Here is a 19,218-nt window from a genome sequence, read left to right as displayed (position 1 = left end):
GATGATCCGTCATTCCCTGACAGCCCTGGAGCACTCCTTATCAGGATCGTAACCCAAGTGGAACGACACCACGGTTACCGAAATGCCATCATTTTACTAATGACTAAAGCCAATCGTCTTGCAACCTATAAACAGCGGGTCCCAAGGGAGACCCTTTGAGCTCTCCTGGACCGCAGCGGGCTGCGACCAGCATCTCCCTCTGAGTGGGACGCCTCTCAGAATTTCACAAACTCTCCAGTTTGTGAAATTTTAGAGGACCGCGCTGAGCTGGCGGCAAGTCGTGGGCTAAAACCCTCTCCTCCTCGAGGCTCAACCCTGGCCCTTTGAGAAATGCGGAGGCATTTGAACTGAGTACTTCCACGGAACTCGAGGGGAATTTTTAACAGGTATACCTTTCTACATACATATATATTTGTGTGTGTGTATATATACAGAGATGCGCATAGGTCTTTGTGCCTGTGTGCGTGCGTGTGTGAATCAATTTGAGTCCCCGATCACAAGTATAGTGTAAATATTACCATTTTGAATCTGTAATGAAGTCTCTGTTGTGATTGTAGTAAATTCTATTAACGCACTCTGCAAATGTTAAATTAATCAATGGTTAAGTGCTGCTAAAATCTTGTGATCCACCTTAAATTGTGAAGGAACCTTAGATTGCTGCTAAATACCTATAATCCTTTAGATATAAAGCGTTGACCAAGTCTGGGACTAGGAGTGGACCTAGCCGGTCTTCCCTGAACCTCGTGACTCAACAGGAGGATTTCTTTATTCCTTACACCCTTTCCTTTAGATATGGACCATTGACCACGTCTGAGAGTAAGTCTGGATTCAGCCGCACCTAGACTCCTCCCTGAGAAGGAGTTTAGAAAGCGAGAGGGGTCCATTCTGGACCTCGTGACTCAATGGCAGAGTCCTCTTTACCCTTTTGTTTCTCCAGTCTCTCTGCCTAAATCGTTCCGATTCAATTTTTATTTGGTTTTCCTTTGTATGTTTTAGTAAGTAGCAGAGTGGACCTTGCCATCGAATTCTGTTAAGTCGCGTTCTATAAACTTCTGGTAAAATCGCTTTTGCCAATACCCTTGACGGTGATTCTTTAAGCGGCCTAAACCACTCATTTGCGACAGTACCACAGGAGTAAGTCACAAGCAGCCTTCAGTAATCAGGGTGGTGTTTTTGTAGGCAGAAGGCACTAGTGCACGGGGGGAGTGAAGCTTTCTGCTTACAGCGGTGCTAGAATCCACCCGACTACAAGCGCAGAAGGGTGCTGATGGAGTGGGAGCATCCAGCAGCTCCAACAGCTGTCCTGCAAGGCTAAAAAGGTCGCTCCTACTGTATAGGAGAGGTATGGCACTATAAAGCTTCTGTACCCTATAAAGGCGAACAGAAGAAAGCATTACTTTTCTTTACCGAGGTGCTGGAAGGACTTTCTCATGAATACCCTGTGCAAGGGTGAAGTTAGGAAGCATAACAGAGATTAAAGTTCAGCTCACTTTATGGCAGGTAAAGGAAGATCAGTGTTTGAACAGTTGTTAAAAAAAAGGAAGGTTTACTAGAAACTAACATTTTTGGTTCTCATGTTAGGGATCAGTTAATTGCACCGGTGACAAATCATCGTTTTAGGCTTTATCTGGAAATCTACCTGTACTACATCAACTTTTTAGTCAACACTATTTCATAGGCTCCACTATGGCTTGTACTGTAAGTTGCTCCATACGGTCACAGTTTCTATTTTTGCTCATTTGAAATGACCCGAGTCTTTTAAAGTGCAACCTGGAAAGATCTTGGAAATAAATGACACTTTGTGCTAATCCCACCTGGTACTGCTTGTTCTTTTCCCAACTCCGGGTGGCTTTGGAGAGTTCTTTGCACACAACGGGCACCAGGCCTCTGTTTGCACCGTATCTGAGCATCGAATAGCTCTTCCCTGAGCCGGTCTGACCATATGCCAGCAGAGCAGCGTTATAACCCCGCCAGGCTTTCCCCAGCACTCCTTGACCAAGATCACAAAAGACCTCTCTCTAAAAAAAGATCAAGTGCATCCTCTTCATAGATGAGCGAGCAAATGCATACACGAGCACTGCTGTCCGCTACGGGTGCTCCCACTAATAGTTTAAATCAGGAATCAGGATTTGCAAACACACTTGAAAGTGGTACTGAGTTCCAGGATGACAGAAATGTAGACAAAACCTACATAATGCTGCAAACCAGTAAACTGACAAGTGCCAGTCGTTTGCATTACGCTTACATGCGTGTTAGTAATGGGAGATAAACGAACCGACCAGTCTACAAGCGTGTGTTAGCTACAACTGCTTTTAGTTGGTTCTTGGAATAAAATCTTACCTGGCCGGCGTAAACTGTTGGGTCCTGCTGAGATGAGCATACCATTCTCGCCCTTTAGGAAGCCGCTGTGAGACCAATAGGCTAGATCAAAAGTAAAGGTTTTCCTGGGCCCTCGATTCCTAGGGTCACATATGCTTGTGCTGGTGGTGTTCACAGAAATCACGCACCTACTCCCTGCATTCTTCTCTCTCTGTGTGTTAAAATTACAATTGTAGTATCGCAAGACAAGCGATCAGTCATTCACTAATAATTCATGGTTTAGTCTGGATTTAAACCAAGTTCAGCAGCAACGCACACCACACCAATGACTGCTGTGGGATAAGCCTGCTCTTGAACCATGCCAGGTGATAACAGAGCCAAGGAGTAAGTGACCTGAACGAAGGGACGCATCAGTAACCATCACATGCCTTCTTCCCTCTACCTCACATACCGCTCAGCCGCATAGCACAGTGCACTGGAAAATGCGTTTTCTTTTAGGAACAGCTTTAATTCAAAAGGAACCATGGTACAGTTCTCGCCAAGCGTATCAAAGAGACTCAGTACCTCGACTACTTTGGTGAAAAAAGCATTTCTGGAATGGAAACCCGCAAGTTTTGCACAGAAGACAAAAGTACAAACCAAATAAGAAACAAATGCTAGCTTATTAATTGAAATTCTATTTTTTTCATAGTATTTTCTGTTTGGCCTAGGCTAACAGGTTACAAGCATTGCCTAACAATGGAACAATTCCTAACAAAAGGAACTTCTGACGGGGGAATTAAACTACTTAGCTACCTGCGGCCTTGTTTGCACACTGGGCATATTCTTGCCATACGATCTGCTAAAATTCTAAGTATTTCGGCACATGCTGGTGGATTTAGGCAGCAAAGGATTGCCACCAGGTCCTTGGGGGAAGGCCTCCTCCCCTGTGCTCTCCTCCAATACTGCGCGTCTCTTCCTGCCGCACCGCCCTGTCCCTCCTGTACTCCTGGGTGTGCTTGATTCCCCAGCCGTCCGGGCGGGTGTTTGCTCATGAGTAGCCGTTTTTTCTGGTTTAGCATGTGGAGCACTTATTGTTCTTCTCTTAGGAGTATCACAGATTTCCGTTCTCCCTCCTGAACGTATGTCTTCCTGAGTAGAGACAGATTCTGTGCCTGCCAAGAGATTGTGTGCCCCATTCCGAGCACTTTTTCTAGGAGTGACAGGAAGTTGAAATTCTGTTTGAGGCAGCGATGGTTTAGACAGATCAAGGTCAGAATTTTCTGAAGCTTCCAATGAACTCCTCTTTATTCTTCCGCCTCTCTTAGTTGGCACAGGAAAAAGGAGATGGTCACTAGGCTGCACCTCTTGATCCTTGACAATATTTTCAGTAAACTGTAAAAGAATGATTTCCCGTTTTCTTGCACTTCTGCTGGGACGGACTGCCATTTTTGTCTCATGATCAATGTCATTCTGGCCAGTTCCCTGATCTCCTGCTGAACGTTTTCCTCCTCTAGCCATTTTGGAAGCAGCAGAAGCAATAATGCTACCTCCAGCAAGAGAAGTTTCCTCATTAGCCACTTCCATGAGCTCAGATGCCGCTTCCTTTGCTCTCTTTAATCCACTTCTTGGAGTAACAGCTATGGACTGTGTACGGACGGGCAATGTTTGCCCATCAGAATGGCTGCTTTCTACTTTTTCTGAATTGGCCCGTTTAGGCTTCCTACCTCTCCTAGGAGTAACAGGAATCACAGGTATGCGCTCATCATCTTGAGCATTTTCTTCTGTTTGAAGGCTGGAAGTCTCAGACGCTTCTTTTGTTTGCCTGGTACTTCTCCTAGGAGACAGCCCTAACAAAACGGGTTTGGCTGTCTTCAGTAGTTGCTGATGGCCTGCCGATGGAATACTTTGACTGCTAGTCAGTTGTCCCCTTGCGCGTCTTCTAGGAGTGACGGCATGCTCTACTTGATGTGTGCTGGTTTCATCTTCCACTTCTTCTGGCACAGTTGGTAAGGGAGCTTTTGCCTTCTGGGATCTAGTTTCCTTTCTGCCTGTGGTTTCATGAATAGATTGTTCTACAACTCCAGATGTCAATTCTTTAATTCTTGTGCTTTTGATTACATACAGTAAGTTCTCAAAAGCTACCTTAAGGGGTTCAGGCACATATGGGAGTGACTCTGCAATATTTTGAGATTCCTGATCACTAGTTACAGGGGACACTGAATTTGTCACATGTTCTTGGTTTTCAGTATTTCCTAAACTGTTCACAGGTTTTTCCCCTGTTGTTGTGCCAGACGGTTTAGAAGCATTTAACAGTGTAGGGTCTCCCATCTCTGCTTCACCACCTTCTCCTTCCAAGACTAAAGGAAAATTACTCTGCTCTCCATCTCCCTCAGCTGCATCACGTTCACCATCTTGGTTAGTAGGCATATCCCATGGAAACTGTTGCTCTGTGGTATTATAGCTGTATTGAAGATTGCCTGACGGATGTAGTCCACTAGATGGTGATGCTTCAGGTGCTGCTTCTGAGGTTTGTGCCTTACCCGCACTATCTTCAATGACCTAGAGTTAAAAAACGTCTGTTAATGCATTATTAATTACCAAACAGACTAACTTCCAACTGAGTGAGACAAAACTGAGGACAGTGAAATACTGCGTTTCCTTTCACATCACCACTGAATGTAAAGTTAGAAACATACAATGTACTCTCTCCTACAGAGGAAAGTTTATGCGGTTAAGGGACAGAGACCAGAGTATTCAGTGTATGCAATCACATGCTCCATTTCTGAGATTTCTGTTCCCAAAGCCGAGATGAGCTAACTAACTGACAGCCTATTTAACTTCATCTGAAGTCTGGGACACCAAAAACCTTTTTCCATTCCTCGAGACCAATCAGTGTTTGTTTCTAAAGACTTTTCTGGTGGTTTCATTTTAAACAGAGTTTACAGGCTTTTTGTTTGGTTGGTTGTTACCGTTTTTTTACAGTACGAACCTTAACCACAAGAGGATTCTCTAGTAAATTCAGCTCTGATGCTCCTGAAAACTTCTTTTGTGAGACGGAACCATGCGTATTTGGTTTCAGTGGGCTGGATGGCATGAATGAAGTAGAAGCTCTGCATGGCAAATGTGAGCTACCACCCCGTGCTGCAGAGCGTGAAGGAACAGGACGAGCCAGCAAACCCAGCAATCTGTTATGGTACACAATTTAAAATACAAAAAGAAATAAATCAATGGAAAGAATCATGCTGCGTTCAAGAAATCTGAGATGGTACGTTTCAAAAACATTCCATGAACAAGAAATACAGGTGAACCCTCGCTGTTGGGGTGATGTCTCAGGCCCACCAACAAGTCAGAGGTATTTTCTTCTTTTCAATTATTTCGTTACATTTCATACTTAATTTCCTAAATCACTGCCTCTGAGGCAAGAGTACTCCAATGTTAAGTTGCACAAGTGATGTCATTCTCGTGTCAGAAGAAAATGCATCCACATTTCAATGCTGGGACCACTTCAAATTCTCCATTTAGTTGTGTCCCTAAGTTGGCCTTTTCTTTAAGAGACACAAAACTAAATGCAAACAGAACGCTTTGCAAGCACGGGAAGTGTACACACCCACACACATACACAAATATATATATATGAGAAGCAACACCTTTTTGAAATATTCATTCTGTAGATCTACTATACCTGGAACATTTTCTTAAAAATTTTCTAACTCGTGCCCCAACAGATGCATTGCGCGACTCTGCATCACGGAGAGGATGTGTTATGACTGGTGGTTCTGTCACTCCAGGACTAGAATTAAAAGGAAAATGTAAATGACTTTCATTCCCCTGAAGTCCAAACATACCAGAATCCAAGTTTATTTGACCATACCACCTGCAGGAAAATCATCTGACAACTACTAGCCTCTTTTCCGCTCTATTATCATGCAGAAAAACTCACTCTCCAAATATTACTTACGATGTATTGATTCTTAAATGCTACATATTGTATGCGCAAAAAAGCCAGACAAAGCTCTATTCAGGCGCACCTTCCCTCCAAAACGCTAACGCAATTCAAATGGATTTTTCTCTCTCTCTCCAAACATGTAGCTCAAGACTAAACTTTGTTAAAAGGCTGCTTACCTATCATGCTGTGAGAAACTGGTTTTCTGCTTGTTTGCTCCCCATCCTTCTCCAATTTTGGACAATACATTACTGATGAAAGTTGCTCTTGGGTGCACATTTCCTGCATTAGCTTCTTTTGTTACTGTTGATAATGGCTTTGGTCTTACGACTGTAAAGCGAGAGGGAAAAACTCTCAGCCTCATGTAATCAAAGCGATGGTTAGCTGTCCATTGTATTTCCCCCCCGAAAAATTACCTTCTCTTAAGACCGATGAAGGCAAATGGTAAGTCTTGGCTCTCTCTACATCCGGCTTCCTTTCTCTAGGAAGGATCTTGCCATATTGGTCTAATACAGAATTTCTGGCAAGCGCTCTCTCTCTCAAGCGAGGATCACGATCATTCTGATGAATGAAAAGCGTAAAGCAGAACGCTGACGAATTACAAGAAGTTTGTTGCACAGAACTGCCTGTGCTATTTCTAATGAGTGAATAAACGTCCTCTGCAGATATAGTAAAATGCATCCACCGCACAGAACAGCAGCAAGTGCGACCCATCAGCACACGCTTTGGAGTAGTGGAATATTTTGTTCAATTTTTAGGTTCGGCTGAAACTTAAGGTGTAGAAGCTTATTCCTAGTATTTCAAAGAACAGTATAAAACCCCAAGCATTGTTGAGTACTATCAAAAACGGTTAGTAACACCTAAGAGAACCTTGCACACTTAACGCTTACCATGCGATTAACCTTCATTGTCTGATTCAACTGTAGTGCTGGGATATAGTTGGTACGCTGCAGATGCTGGACTAAAAGAAGTTCGCGATTCTGAACACCAGCAGTGGTCTGTAAAAACTTCTCCAAACACTCCTGTGAGAAATAACACATTTCAAAAATCGATTATGAATCTGCCTCTTCTCTGTTCAAAGAGACGATGAAGATTTTTATTTTCTTGTCCACACTTACTCGTTCAGGGCCTGTGAAAGGTAGGTTCAGTAAGTCTTCCATTAGTCCCACCTCCTGACAGACTTCAAACATGTGTTTTAACAGCTCTTCTAGGTTTAAATTAGTGTTATGTTGCTTCAACAGACCCCAAGCCTCCACCATGCACCTGCAATTAATTTTTTTGAGACGTAAAGGAATATTAATAGTATAGCCAAAAAGATGCCCCAAAGTTGTGGTATTCAAAGTTTAAAGGAAATTTAGGGCACCGTGATTTGTATTGTTTGTTCTCTACCTGTCACAATATTTGAGCGCCAAAACGGGGGGATATATTTCTTTACCTATTGGACAACAGCACAGTGAGGAAAAGCCGCGCTTCACTACTGCTTGACATTGAGGGCTTCATCATCTGTACGTATCTGAGGGCTCGCCTGTGCTCTCCTTGGCACATGAGGGACTGAAGAATTCTCATATGTTGCCATGACACAGTTTTGATTGTAGCTGGATGAAAGAGCAGGGCCAGCGAATTCTGTAGAAGTCAGAGATCACGTTTACTAAGATACATACATACACACACGCAGGCAACAAAAATATTCAAAAGTTTCTTAAGGAAGGGTGAACGGGTGTTAAATAAACTTAGGTGACTAACCAATGAAATACCTGATACGGGACATGTAGATAACAAGTATTTGCAGGAAAAAGCATTAGAGCATTCAGTTAGCCATACAGAACAAAGTGAGTGTTTTAAAAGGAGTAGGTCACACTTTTCTAGGTTCATCATATCTCTGTATACAAACATGGCTTTTTATAAATACACTACTAAATAATAAGTTCTTCTCCCAGACAAACCGATTCCATCAACGCTGTGACAGGCAAAGAACAACCTTCAGCATCAGAAAGAACATGGATTAGGTTGAAAAGTCACTTTTGCAGTCTTCTGTCTCAACTCCGGCTGCTATGATCTTAGCTTTAATATTTAAAGTACCTAAACCACTGTTTTGGAGAAAGTGCTCAACTGGTCTGCTGAAAACAGCCTAAACGGATGGCTTTGAAAAGTCAAATATCAAGCATTATTAAAGTGGACTTTGTCTTCCTTTTCACCAACTGCCTGTCAAAGTCATTGAAACAAACATTTCAAAGCATAATTTATTGCTGAAGATGTTGTGGCAGTATTACAAAAAAGCTTCTGATGTTTTATCACCTGTTACTAGCTAAGCACCGATTTATTAAAATTGCTTTCTAGATCATCGCTTTGTACTGCAACGTATGTCTCGCTAAACTGTTACATACTTACTTCATAATCATTGTGATCTAGAAGCCAGAAACCTTGAACAAGCTTAACAAGACCCCAAGGGACAGCAAAGGCAGTTGGGAAGGAGTCGATTAAAGTTTCTGTTTTGTTCGGAAAGGAATGCATGACATCTAGCAGCAAGTAAATTGTCTGGTATCACGTATCTAATTAAGGCTAATAAATTTGTAAGACCAAAATTTATCACGTAACATTTAGAAAAACATCAGGAAGTAAGGATATGCAAGTGGTAGGAAGCAGAAAATACTAATGGCTTAGTCTTGCCGTTTTAAGCTATTCTAACCTGACGAGACTCGGGTCCTAACCGCAAAACTGCATTCTGAATAAATAACCAGAAAGAAAGGCTCTTTGGTTTCTGTAAGGCATTCAAAAAGGTTAACTTCGGGTATTTAAATGCTTCAGTTAGAAACTCAGGCTCCCGCTTTAGTCAGTGGAGCTACCAGTTGGACATTCAAAACATTTGAACATCCCACGCTTAGTTATTAAAGCAAACAAATTCTACAGTTGGTTTTTTTCCTCATTTCCAGAGTATATGAACCAATGTAAACTATGGTGTCCTTACAACACAACTCAGCTCGGAATGATTAAAATGGGATTTACACCACTATGTGGATCACTCACTGGCAGTGTCATCTTCGCTTTCTGACATCCGTTTTTAGGGACGTACTCTAATAAGACAGCTCTGGGGTACAACAGTTTTTAAACCCCTTGCTCTCTAGGCTCTCCTCTCGGCTTAGGCAACAAACAACAAAAACAATTCTGGATATTTCCGCAGCTTAGAAATTAAGTTTCTGCCCAATGATTTTTCCCTCTGTTTACTATTCTGTGGGCGTGCACTTTTAACAGAACAAAAGCTTTGCAACAAAACATTAAAAAAAAAAGAAAAAAAAGAAATGCACAGTACAAAGAAATAAAACAATGCTTCTGTCTAGGACTTAATTCTAAACGAAATGTTTTCACTTGCATTGTGTTTAAAGGATAAATTAAAAAATGTTATGAAACACGTAGGTGACAAGCATTTAAGAACATTTACGTGCATATACTGAAGGTGTAATAAAAATAACTAGAAAGGATACAATTGCATGCTTGTAACTTTCTTCAATGCTTTCTAGCAAATAGAGATCCAGCAGTGCCTGAAATGAAAAATTGAAAGTTTTTTAAAACACTCCTGTCTTTCATAAATCACTGCCTTTTGGGTGGGGTTTTTTTTTTTGAGGGGGTGAGGGTTTGTTGTTGTTGCTGTTGTCATTCTTGTTTTCTGTGAACATAACACTCACATGTAAATTAGCAGGTGGATATTTCCCAGTTCCTCCTTCCTCTCTCCGCCACAACTTCTCAACTTGGTCTCCTAACTGGGAAACCATTCCATCAATCATCAAGCAGTCAGAATCCCATTTTCCTCTGGAACAGAAGGTAGCAAGGATTCAGACAGAGTAAACCACGAATTCCAGCCTCGCAGTGTAACAGATTTCCTCCAGTCAAAAGCAAACAAAAAAGCTCCCAGGAGACAAAGAAAGTAACAGACATACAAAGGCACGATTAGGACTTGAAATGCACGTGAAAGACATTTCTGAGTCAGGTGAAAGATGTTCGTTAGATCATGTTCAGTTATTAACGGAGGTCAAAATAGAATTACAATTACGGACGGCTGAGCTTTTAACAATTACATTCGTCACAAGTCCATCACAGCCTTCTGCTGACTGCGACGCTACCCTTTAATTTCCCGACAATAGCAAGCGCCAAAAGCACACCAGAGCTTGTGTGCTTCTAAGGATCACATGAGCCTGTGTGCAAGTTACTTGAGAATTAAGCTCAGAAAGATGAACTTTACAGTCAATACCTCATACGCTGCAGCTTCCACCTTAACTCATCTTGCAGCCTCTTCTTCACAGTGCCATAGCCTAAGCTTGTTTAGGTCTTTCCTTAGTTTCCAGTACCATTTCCAAAGAAAAATCTATTATCGTCTAATCCAAGGCCTATCACCTATATGCTAGTCAGCTAGTCCAGGAAAGAGAGTTTACGTTAGGAAGGGACTTCTATGCACTAGCCAATAGAGTGCTAGGTGTGCCAACTACACGTAACTCTGACTGTCTTACGAAATTACACAAAGGTACTTGCGAGTAGGAGCTTTAGGCCAATACAATTCTTACCATCTATTACTAGCCCATAAAAGAGATGATTTTTTTTCTTTTTAAACATGCTTTCTTCTGTGTCCAAAACAATTGTTCTGTGAACGCTGTGCTTTCCTGAACCAGACACGACTGATCCTAGCCTAGTCACGTGATCTTTTCCAGTAGTGACAAATTATACAGATGAGCCAATGAATTAAGTACCCTACAAAAAACGATGATACCAACAAGTGGTACTAAGCCGAGGGATATATCAGCATTTTACCATGGGCAAGTAACCCCTGGGCTCAAGAGAACACATGCATCACTGACGTCACGAGTATGGCCGGCAAATGCATTAAGCACAGCAAATACAACGGCTGAGATAAAAGCCGTTCCCTTCCACTTCTAAATTTGCAGTGGAAGTGTTCCAGAGTTTTCCAGTAAGGCTTACCTTGACAAACGCTCAAGTTTCTGTCGCTGACCAGCATAGTAGCTCTGAATCAGAGGATAGTTGTAGAAAGGTCGAGACAAATGCATATCATCATCTACAGGCAATAACGTAAAAGCAAGTTAAAGAAACAATAGCACGTTTTTCGACTAAAATTTTTGACTAAAAAGACAGACACAAGGTAAGCATCAAGAAGCCTCCAACTCTGAAAGAAGCCAAGCCCATTTCTGCCTTTGCCAGAAGGGATGTAAGAGACAAAACTCAATTCCTTCTTGTCTCAAGCGCCATTTCAAGCTTGCAGTTGATGTAGCATTCAGAACATGTAGCGTTAGCTGAAGTTCACTATAAAAAACACCAGTTCTCAAAGGGAATGGCTTTTTAAACATGTCATGTGAGCATTTGTAAAGACAATTAGGGCTGACAATAGAACTTATAATCCATCCAAATAAAGAAGCATTTCCAAGGCATATTGTTTCCTCAAGCAATACATAAAAAGTTCAAAACATGCAGGTAGTGCTTTTACTGTACAAACAAGCATTCCAACAGGCGTTTGTTGCCTAATAGTAATTTGTCTAAAATCCCAAGTATTTCAAGCTGTGGACACAAGCAGCTCCTTGAATCAGAGCCTTATTGCTATTCTAAAAAACATCCAGGAAAGAAACTGCTTGCATTATTCTACGCTATGTATTTGAAAAACCTGTAAAATCTCAATTTCACCACCAGAGCTTCTCGGCATACGTTGTCACTGAACCAACACGACTTGCTGCTGACGAAACATTTACAAAAGCGTGGCTAAGCACGTGTTCCTAGGAATCACTTACTGGACAGTCTCCTTGGTACAAATGTCTTACGGTTTATGCTTACCTAAACCCTCTGGAAGGAGACTGGCTCGACAGAACCAGATGACCACTCGTGCATACAAAGAAATGAGGCTAGTTACCACCTTCTTGTTTGTCAAGTCTGCAAAACCTGAAAAAAGGCATAGGATGATTTTTGTTATGCAATTCCTTTCCTTTTTACAAAACTCCCTTCATCATACTACATAGAAAATACAAAAATGACCCGGTAGAAATCTCTCGTCTTTGCATTTTCTACTCTGTATCGCTTTCTTATTTGAAGAAAAAACCCACAATCACCACCAAAAGAGAAAGCAACCCCTCCAAAGAACCAGATTCACTAAAGGTTAACATAAAACAAAATTAAGCCTGAACTATTAAATACACGCAGGAAGACGACACCTGGTTTTCAAGTAGCAGAGATTTTTACTAGAGCAAAGGGACAGTCTTTCTTTTTCTCAATATGCCAAGAACAACTTATGATCTAAAAAGCTATAGAAACTCAAGTAACTTACTTTACAAGTCACTCATTTGCACTTCCTTTATCTTTTTTAGTAATTTGCAGTACAATATTTGCATGCAATTATAAATTGCTGGCTAAGAATTAAAAAGAAACATGTTGAGCACTACCACATTCAGGTGCTGCAATTTCAACCCAGTTGCTTACATAGCTTCTTGCTGAGCGTAGTCTCCTCTAGCCGCTTGCATGAACTCCACAAGAAACTGCTTCCCCGAACTCAACGCATATTGAGTGGTCGTCCCAGCTTCTCAGATTTAAGCCCCTTCGCCCAGCTAAATTTAACCGTCTTCCAATCACCAAACCCAACAAAAGCTCACGTTCCCACAATTACAACCCAAGCATAATTCCAAACCTTAAGAAAGCATACCAAAGATTTAATAATACTATGACAAACCTTTTTCAGTCAGCTCTTGTGCTTCTGTTAGAGAACAGTTTAAGACTGTGCTAAGGTTGCTCAAAAGCAACTGGCAGTGCTGGAGAGACTGTAACGTCTGTGGGTCAATGAAGTTGCAAGAGCCATCAAAGAGCGGAACACCTTTTCAAGAACAAACATTAAAGCATTAGCCTACAGAGCAATTTCAGAGTTTCAAAGCACACTTAAAGAACCGCGTGCAATGCCATATACCAGCAGATTACTGGATAAGCTCAATTAGAAGGAATGATTTTATGTTTGTGGAATGACTACACTAGTACTCACATATTTGGTCCAATTCTTCTTTTGTAGAGATCACTTTGTTCCATGTCCACTCAAGAACAAGCCGTAAATTAGCAGCAGAACTTGGCTGCTCTTTAAAAAGAGACAACAAAAAAGAAACAAATCAACAACTTCAAACTAACCAATATATAACATAAAAACAATGTAAAGAAGTATTACCTTCAGATGCCCACTGTTTAATGCACCCAGTCAGAAGTTCTAAAGAACCTGTCCGGACAGCAGCTGACAATACCGCTTCTAACTGCTCCTTCTAAACATAACAGACAAAGTAAAATGAGAATCTTACATACTTTCAATAGCTGAACCATCAACAGCAAATGGTTGCTTCTACCGGTATACTCATGCAGACAGCACAAAGTCAAGTAGTACACCTGCAACTAATTCCACATTCTTCTTCTGAATTCTAGCCACAGGCTGGACTGCTGCTTGGTCTGAGGAACACATTAAACTTTTCCGCTGACATTTCAACTTACCGAAGGCTAATTCTAATCTTTATTTGCATGCCTCTGCATTATAGTCTCAATTTCCTGAGTTCCAGGTAACTACTTTCAGTAACATCCTCTGCTAATACCCATTACGCATTTTGTGCGCATGAGCTCGCCATCAGGAATGCATGAAGGGGACAGAACAAACACCCTCTCTGCGTGGGAACAGTGAAGCTCAGGTCAAGCAGCTTTCTAGACTATGAAGACATGAAGCAGTTCTGACACCAAAACATGAAGTTATACTTTTCTCAGATGACAGAAAGGAAGTGAACCATTTAAATTCTAATAGGTTTAAATTTTAGGCTGTTCAAATACTGTATTCTAACGTGCTGGTAATCCTTCAGAAGGATAATGCACAGGTACGCACAGGCATGCGATATTAAGGAGTAGTTTATTTCAGCTGGTGTTCTGATACTTCTTTCAGCTGAAATGATCCTTCATAAAATTTCACTGTTTTGTTTGGTTGGGTTTTGTTTGTTTCTTTTTTTGAAATGTAATTCAAAAGTCTCTTTCCCTTCTGGGTAAAATCATTGCATTCAAAGCGATTTCTACACATTAGAATACACATGGGATACTTCCTTCTGTTTCTGAAAGCTGCTTTCAGACAAGGAAACACACCAAATACTACGTAGGGTGGCAAACAAAACTCCAAACCAGGCTTCCTGACCCTAATTCTGAAGTTTGCCTTACTAACATTCAAAAGAAATCCCTGCTCAAATGCCTAACAAGTCTCTGAACGATACAGTCACAATGCAGCAAAGGTTATTAAAAAATGCCTTGATTTCCCAAGTTATTCCCAAACTGGAGCTGACAGCAGAACATCTAATTTGAATGTAAGAGTCTACATCAGGCTTGCAAAATAAGCAGTCTCTGGGCTAGGTCAGCTGGCCAAGAAATTTATTTTAGCTACCACACTGCGCAGAAGTGTTATTTGCCCTAAGACACTTCCACAAATCTGGCAAAGAATCCGGTAGACAGGAAGATGAGGGCAGTGGGAAGACCGCTCTCCCCTTCCTACTAATTGCTCCACTGTATGATGACTAGCCAGCTGATCATTTCGCTTAGATGCTGCCTGGCTGAGGATGGGCTGTTCATCACAAAGGCTCCATCTCTCATGAAACTCTTCAGATGAGAGAGCAGGGGTGGTGCACTGCAAATGGAAAACCTGGGAAAGAGGGGGCTGAAGTCACCGTGGTGGGATAAAGAGGATCGAAGGGAGAGGGCGTCATGAGATAAAGGCGGCCAAGGTGTTGCAGCAACAAGAGGGCTGTCTAAGCGGGGGAAATGGGGCTACTGGAGCGCAAGGCAAAGGCTACAGAGGTGAAGATCTGCTTTGAGAGGCCGCAGAAAAGAGGCCGACTGATGATGGGAAAATGAAGGGAAGCGGTGAGGAAATTGTCAGGTAGAGCTGACAACAGGAATCGTTTACCACGGCCCACTTCCTTGGAAGCAAATGATCGGGTATAGTGCAGCAAGCTGATATTTGCAACAGCTCACATCCTAGCGAGACACCCCCATCGTCAGCTACTGCACTGAACCTAATGCTTTGAGAAACTGACAGGGATAAAGGTTGTTCTGAGGGAAAGATGCTTCCTTGTGCATAGCTGTGGCACAGAATTAATAGATGGGTCTCTAAAGACAGATCTGTTAGGGCTGTTCCCAGTCAAACTCAGCAGCTTGGATCTAGGACTGCTATTACTTCTGCTCACTAAAGTCACCACCTGCATTTCAGTGCAACTTGCAAATAATAGGAAAATCAGATTATCGTGTCTTGTAGCCTCTGGAGCCCCGTCACACAAGATGGGTGTGTTTCCCCCTTGATTCCCTGATATGCGCTCACCTGACTCAAACTGGATGGCTGGACATGAACTAGTCTTGGAGACAGCAAGCCAGCTGCAAGACGCCTATTGTAGCTATCGTGAATGGCTTCACTTGTCAAAGGACCAGATTTCTTCAAAAATTTCAAGGTCTGAAACATCAATCAAAAACTACAGATTAAGACAGCATTATTATTCAGTCACTAAGGTTCTGGATAACCACTACGAGAAATAACATAAATGTTCACTGAAACTGTCAGAAAGCTTGCGTCAGTAATACCCTTTAGGTTAGCCATCTCAGTAAGCATTACTATGTAGAGTCTTAAAGACGGCAGCCAAACTAACAGTTACCGTTTATAAAAAAAGTCCTGTAAAACAAAATATCAGCCCTTGCAATGCTTAATTAAGTATTTTCTAGCTTCTCTGTCAATACACAGGCCTTTCTTTTTCCCTGAACGCTGACGCAAAATGCATTCTATCGAAGCCAAAACTGACACACAACTTCAAATCACACTGTGGAAGACCCTTGCTATGCTTGTTTGTGCAGAAGCTGGTTGACGTTGGAAATGTTTAGTGAGCTCAAACTTAATTCAAAATTATTTGTTACAATCTGTGCAGTGGCTCAGAAGTTATGATTTGGCCAAGTTTGGGAGAACAAAGAATTCATTGCTTCTTAAACAGTCAAATAATTTTTCATTTTCTCCATTCTGTCCTCCTTTTTCAGGTTAATCAGGGATCCAAACCCTAACTCAAGCCTAAGCAGGCAGTTCGACTGATGGGTAATATAGAAGTAACAGCTTTCGCCGCCTTCCACGACATTTTTGTTCTTGCTCCTACAGCAACGTTGTATTCCGTTCTAGACACTCAATCCCTGATCGTGCTTCAACAGGAGACAATGGTAGTTTTACAGTCCCAAGAGTGGACCGAAAACGTTGCCATTGGCATAAAAGTGGCAGGGTACAATTGCGATTCTGCGTGTGGATGGGCAGGATGAGCATAGAATGGTCTCTGACACTGAAAGCAGTGCAAGAGAAAACTTAGAAAAGCTACATCTCTTGACAGTCTCAATAAAGATACAGTAAAAGATCACCTCCTTCTGCAAGCCGGTGCAAGTCATATGAACGACTCCGGAGTTCAGCAAGCACGAACCATCTGCAGAAACAAGGAACGTTTGACAACATTCCATGCTCTCACAGTTATGTTAGGACCACTTTACTTTTTTTAAACAGCAATATCTGGAAAGCTATAACTGAGTACCCATTTTCTTCGTCAGATCGCAGGCAAACCTTTTTTAAAAAATTATTACTGCGTGTAGAAATTTCATCTCTAGTGCTATCGAGGTGCTGTGCTTTGAGCTTCAGTTCAAAGTCATTTCATTTTGTAACCATCACCACTTCACCGGCTACGTGACCAAAGCACCAAACCCCAAAACTCAGCAGAATGTCAGATGCATTTCACAACATTACATACCTTGCTGGTACAATGTAATCAGAGCTGGGTTTGTGGGGGGTTGGGGTTTTTTGGTTTGGTTTGGTTGTTGAGTGAAAAACAGCGATCAAGAGAACCAGTAAATGGCGTTGGACCTCAATTTACGCTTCTCGCTGTTAAAAGCGGTGAAATACCTACCAAAATTATAGGTGCTTGGATGAAAAAACTGCTCCGGTGGTGGATAAGAAGGAGGAAGTCCCCGACTTAGACTCCGCTCACGGACCAGAATATCCAAAATGAGGTTTGGCGAAGTCATACTTATTACAGTATCCAGTGACCACAGTGCAAAATAGGGGCAATCATGAAGGAACTCTTCTGGCCTTAAAGAAAACAAGTGCATAAGCTGAACGCCGACTTTCAAATGAATTATTTGCAGGGACGTTGAGAACAACTTAATGAAAATCTACCTTAGCGAATCTGGCATTTGAGCATGATACCAGCGATTAATGTCAAATACACCCAAATAAGTAGATGGTTTTCTCTGACTACATGTCGTCACTTGCCAACTGAAGATTGATACGCTGGTGTCAGGGGATATTACTGGAAAAGACAAGACATTGTTTCTTATTTGTAGAAAATATGATACAGCTGATATTTTTAAAACACCACTTTCTGCTTTGGCTTAATCCTGTTCTATCACTCCTGAAACACACCACTTGCTAAGAATAATAAAAAAAATGATGTACGGAGTAGCAAACATCCCTGTGGTAGGTTTCAGTCATACTGCCCCTTTTTCTCATTCAAACTGTATCAGTTCTAAGCCAAATCAAATACACGCTTCTTAGCTAATTCAGTTTTCCATACATGAAGAGCTGACCAAGACATTTAGCTAGATGAACAGTTTAGCAAAAAAAGATGTGCTAGCAACACATACATTGCTACTTTCAGAAAGCAGACAAATACTTATTGTATACACTTGTATTGCTCAGCTGGCATTATTAATTTCCAGATTTGAGTCAATTACAAATTTTAAGAATAGCTCCTCCCCAGCATATTCAGAATGAAAGAACACAACTAGCACACAAAAATAAATACAAAAAGAACCCAAACCCAACAAACAGGAAAGCGGAATAAAGACTGTAACATAAAACATTCACAATGCTGCACTCCAGTTCTCTCAGTAAGTGGAATGGTCTTTCTTCTCTGGGGAGAATGCATTCTCCAGATGTAAGAAGCAAAGTATGTGGTCTATCGTTCACCCTAATGGGGCAAGGAACAAGACGACACTTTGTTTGGCAAAATGATTCTCTCTTGAATTCATCATGACCGTTTAGGGATCCTCACACACTTTACTATGTTGCATTGTGAACTTCTGTGCCTTTTCAGTTTTGTTAGCCCCTGAAACTGCCTTTGAAGATAGCAATTATTTTCATCATTCAGAAGACAGCTTCATTGCTAGCCTCAACCCACATCCAGCAGAAGCTCATGTGTGCCTAGAACTTAACTTGGACAGATTCTGAAAAAAAACTCATTAGAAACCATCAGAAAAATTACAGGTATTTCTCCATGCCTCAAACTTCATAAAAAGGAGACAGAAAGGTAACATTCCTAAGCAAGGGAGAGAATGATCTTACTGTTCCAAGACAACAGCTGGAGGAATAGAACACTGACATGACCCCACCATACATTGCTATGGCATGTCAGCAAGCATAAAATAAAGGCTATTTTTTCCTTTAAAGGAGTCCCACATAACTTAAGCACCCAATTTTTCTTTTTAAATAAGCCCAACAAGCTAGTCTATACAGATATTTAAGCCTTGCAGACTGTGGGTACAGAGCAGCATTCATCGCTTAGATTCCGAACCCATTTATTTTAGAATAGCCAAACGCGGACATCAGAACAAACCTTTGTTAATGCTATCCTCTCCGTCAGCATGGTTGGGAAATTTTTCTACAGTCTGACAGCTGAGTAATTTGGTATTGCTGGCCTCCCCTCTCAGGGGAATGGCTCCATCCGTGAGATCTAAACTGCACTTTTCGTCACAGTATTCCAAACCCTGGGGAAAAAATGAAAGGAGAGAGAAAAGGTCATTTGGAGATGAAAACATACATTATACCTAAATACGAAAGAACGTATATCTCTAATATAATATGCATATTCTAGTGTATGTTTCCCACGCGCTTATTTCTGATGGCAAATAGAAACTACAGC

The sequence above is a fragment of the Gavia stellata genome, unplaced genomic scaffold (assembly GCF_030936135.1).
Source record: "Gavia stellata isolate bGavSte3 unplaced genomic scaffold, bGavSte3.hap2 HAP2_SCAFFOLD_62, whole genome shotgun sequence".
Lineage (NCBI taxonomy): Eukaryota > Metazoa > Chordata > Aves > Gaviiformes > Gaviidae > Gavia > Gavia stellata.
This window is presented reverse-complemented; position numbering follows the sequence as displayed.